General features: G+C 43.6%; 1 pseudogene; it reads left to right on the forward strand.

Moving 5' to 3' along the window:
• Nucleotides 1-662: 662 nt before the first annotated feature.
• LOC134377750 (beclin-2-like) lies at nucleotides 663-1,475 on the forward strand (annotated as a pseudogene).
• Nucleotides 1,476-4,807: the final 3,332 nt, after the last annotated feature.

Genomic DNA, 4,807 nt, shown 5'->3' on the forward strand with positions numbered 1-4,807 from the left:
AGCTGTCCTTCCCCTTCCCTGCCACCGTGCTTGTCCTCGTTTTTGTCTTTGTCCTGCATCTCCCAAATTTTATCATCTTTTCTCTTCACTTATATCCCTTGTATAAAATAAAGTGTTTTAATGTTTTCAAAATTACAATTCAGTGGCATGAAGTACATTTCTCATGTGCTGCAGCCCTCACCTCTGTCTAGTGAGAGAACAGCTTCATCAGCTCTGCAGCCATTAAGCTGTCGCTCCCCATTCCGCCTCTCCTAGTCCCTGACAACCACTCCATTTTCTGTGTGTGAGAATTGACCTATCGTGGATTGTTCCTATCAGTACAGTTATGTGGTCTTTTGTATCTGGCCACATAACATGAGAAGGAACTGATTAATTTTTATTTTATGTTTCCAGTAAGAGGAAAATGACAGAAAAATCAAAGACTATATGTAGAGACACAAAGCCCCGATAGTTCTTATTGCCCTAATCTTGAAATAGGAACTACTTTTGAATGAGTGGAGAGCCAGATGCCACAGAGGAAAAGACTGACTTTTCCTGGTCAAAACAAACCAAGAATAATGTCCAAAGCTTAAAAGACAAACCCCAGATTGGAAAATTCTTCATGATCAGAGAAAGGGGCATTATTCCGTCGGATAACCCGGAGTCTGAAACAGCTCGAGAGCCAGGACTACAGGCACTGCCTGGACACCAGCGAGCAGGTGGGGCAGGAGGAGCTGCAGACAGAGCTGGGGGACCTGGAACGGGAGGAGGCAAGGCTGGCCCGGGAGCTGGAGGACGTGGACGTGAACCTTGCAAGGGCGGCTGCGGAGCTGCAGGCAGCCCAGGCCGAGACTGCAGAGCTGCAGCAGTGGGAGCGGTGGGTCCAGAGGGACTGCAGGGCACTGGAGTGGCAACAGCTGGGACTGTAGGATGAGCTGAGGAGCGTGGAGAACCAGCTGCGCCACGCCCCTGGGCAGCTGCACTGGCTGAAGAAAACCAACATCTTCAATGCTACGTTTAAGACCTGGGAGGAGGGCCCCTTGGGCGTCATCAGTAACTTTAGACTGGGTCCTCTCCCCCACTGTCCCTGTGCACTGGGATGAGATTAATGCTGCCTGGGGACAGACGGCACTGCTGCTGCTTGCCCTGTCCAATGTGACTGGGCTGCCGTTTCAGAGGTACAGGCTGGTCCCCTGTAGAAACCACTCCTATCTGAAGTCCTTAACAGATGGCTCCACTGAGCTGCCCCTGTTCTATTATGCGGGTGGGGTGAGTCCTTGAGTAACAGACTTGACCATGCCATGCAGGCCTTCCTGGACGGCATGCAGCAGTTCAAGGAAGAGGCTGGGAAGGGTGAGCAGGGCCTCTGCCTGCCCTGCAAGAGCCACGTGGGCAAAGGCCTGCTGGAGGACGCTGGGGGCAGCAGGGAATGCTGCTCCATCACCACCCTTTGGAACACAGAGGAGCGGTGGACCAAGGCGCTCAGACTCATGCTGCTCAACCTTAAGAGGGGCCTCACTTGAGTGTCCTTAAAGTACCATCCAACATAACTTTCTCGTTGGCCAGTTAGCTTGGTGGTTAAAGCCCCCCTGTAACACCAAGGTCAAGGTTTGGATCCCCACATCGGCCAGCTGCCAAAAGCAAACCAAAAAGTAGCTTTCTTTATTGTAAAAATACTATCAGATGGTAATCTGAGTACGACGTGTTTATAATTCAAAAGATGAATAGCCACACCAGATATTAACTGAAAATCAAAATAAACCATTGCCCAGAGCAAACCAAGAATCATGGCTATCCTTCCCAGCACATCTTTGTCCGCCCTTCTGTGGACCTTCCTCTCCCCTTCTCCCCCACCCAGACAAACATTGAAAACAGGGAAAATTGACAAGAGGACAAGATCCCTCCTACATAAAGGGCTGCAGGGATACAGAAGGCAAGAACTGAGGCTGGGGATAAGAGGGGCGGGGTAAGGAGAAAGGTGGACGTTTTCAGTTTGGGGTGAGAAAAAAGTGATTTGAGGCCACTGATGTATGTAGTGGAGCTTTGGGGCAGGGGTTGGGGGAGAACATTCAAAGATTCAGTTTTGGCTGCCACGTATATTGTGAGCCTCTCCTCTTCCTTCCTGAGAAACTTCCAAGAAGTTTCCACATGTTCTTTCATGATGTAAAGCGAGAAGTATGTCTTCTTGGGCTGTGTCATTATGTGCAGATTAATTCTGAGGTGAGAGGGTAGGGTGGCCAAAGACAAAGTGGTGACATTGTACGATAGAATCAATTGAGGGGTCACAGAAACCTGAAGATTAAAAAGGAGCCAACAAGAGGCATTTTTTAAAATGCCAGTTGTGTCTTGCCATCCCCCCACTTCTCCATTGCTCTCGGGATAAACTCCCAAATCCTTACCCTGGTCTTCAAACCCGGGTGACCTGTCCCTTACACTCCTCCCAGCTCCTCTCTGTTCCAAAAGGTGCCAATCCCGCCCTTCCTCTGCCCTTGGCCTTGCTATTCCCTGTGTGTCAACGTTTTCTAACCAAACTGTACACTTCTTGAGGGCTCACTTAGCTTTGTTGTCCAGATGACACGTCGAATCGTTCCTACATACTAAGTATCTATAAATAGAAGTGGTCATTGTGAAAGAGAACAGGAGGGCTGGCCAGTTAGCTCAGTTGGTTAGAGCACAATCTTAGAACACCAACGAAGGCATGGGTTGGGATCCCCGTAGTAACCAGACACAGGAAAAGCAGAGAGAGAGTGAGAGAGAGAGAGCGAGAGAGAGAGAGAGAGAGAGAATAGGGAAGCGGTGAATTTGTCAGAGACTTGGAGAGAATAGAAAATTCCAATAGGAGATTGACGAAATGGATTAATGTCTAACTAAGCCTGTGACGGAATACCACGTAGGTATTAAAATCTTGTAGAAGAAAAACAACATAATACTTAATGACAATACTTAGAATATATTAAGTAAAAAAGATGATATTATAATAAAACACATAATTTTATACTCCAAAAAGTTGGTTTTTGTTTCTGTTTTGGCAGCTGGCACGTAGTGGGGTCCGAACTCTTAACCTTGGTGTTAGCAACAGAATGCTCTAACTAACGGAGCCAACTGGCCAGCCCTAGAAAAGTATTTAAAGAGAAAATATTTCCAAGAATTAAGTATCGTTTTAATATACGAAGGTATTTCCCTGAAAGTTTTGTATTTAAAGTAATTAAAATTTTCTACCTGATATTATGAAAGAGACGGGATACTGGTTTTCAGCACTTCTATGTCACGTGTACTGGTGGTTCTAGCTAGGGCAATAAATAAAAAGGAAAAGGAATAAGTATTAGAAGGGAAAAAATAAAATTCTATGTATACAACATAATTATATAATATCCAAAAAGATCAACAGATAAATTATTAGAATGAATAAATAAGTTAAGAAATTCCCTGGCTACAAAATCAATACAAAAATCAAATATAGTTCTCTATCTAAGCAACAATTAGAAAAATAAATTTAAAATAGTTTAATTCATTAAATAACAAGAGTCATCTGACAAAAAGCCCTTTGCACAGAATATCATGTTATCAATTGCCTCTAGAATAGGGGTTGGCAAGCTTTTACTGTAAAAGGCCCCATAGAAAATGTTTTAGGATTTTTGGTCCATGTGGTTTCTGTTGCCTTTAGAGTGTAAAAGGCAGCCAGAGAAAATATGTGAATGAAGTGGGCATGGCTGTGTTCTAAGGAAACTGTATTTACCAGAACAGGCAGGAGGCTGGATCTGACTCGGGGCCCTAAAAGACGGATTCTGTCAATCTTGTCTGCAGTTACATAGCCAACTTGAAGGAGTTCCCACTGCCCAAATTTGGGACAATTTCAGCATCATGAAGAAAAGATAGTAATAACTTTTTATAAAACATTGAAAAAAAAATCCACAAATCCTTAATGATACTGGAAACGAAGGGGGCGAAACACTTATTTGTCATGATTTGAGATGACTCACATGGCTAATTCTTACTTTAAAATCCAGCATTGAAAAATGGAAAAGAAGAGAAAGATTTAAAAATCATAAAAAATTCAACATTGAAAGGGAAAATGATGAAGTATGCCCTGTTTTAGGAGGAACTGCAGTTTATCCCCAGATGAGAAGAGAAAATTCCTTATAGAAAAATGACACCTAGGGGGCTGGCTGGTTAGCTCAGTTGTTTAGAGCACAGCCTTGTAGCACCAAGGTCATGGGTTCAGATCCCGGTACTGGCCTGCCAAAAAAAAAAAAAAAAAAAAAGAAAAGAAAAGAAAAAAGTGCCATCTAATAAATGTAGAATGAACAATAAAATCATCGACTTAGGTTTTGATAATTGAAGCTGGAAAGAGGGTCTTGGGAAGCAGATACTTGCATAGCACCAAAGTACCCACAGACAAATGGCTGGCTCACTGACCATCCTTCATACTGAAGAAGTTTGCTGTCAACTTGAACCAGGTTATCAAATTTAACATCACTAGCAGTGAGGCAATCTACCATTCTATTCCATGCCTCTTGCCAGGATGTATTCACCTCCTGACATCGTCCAGACTGTATACTTGTCAGAAAAAAGTTTTATTTAACCTTTCTAAGCCGTTAGACCTATATTCAGCTTATTGGAACAAGTTAAATGCCATCACAAAGAAATTATGAGATTGCTCCAGAATGACTTTTTTTTTTATAAGACAACTGACCTGATTTTCAAAAAGTCATTTTTTTTTTAAAGTAGGGGGAAAGCGTAGTGGATTGAATTGTGTCCCCCCAAACTCACTGAGGCTTGACTTGTACTCCCCAGGTTTTCTGTAGTAGAAACTTACGAGTGCAAGCGG

This window comes from Cynocephalus volans, chromosome 5, assembly GCF_027409185.1.
Source record: "Cynocephalus volans isolate mCynVol1 chromosome 5, mCynVol1.pri, whole genome shotgun sequence".
NCBI classification, from domain to species: Eukaryota; Metazoa; Chordata; class Mammalia; order Dermoptera; family Cynocephalidae; genus Cynocephalus; species Cynocephalus volans.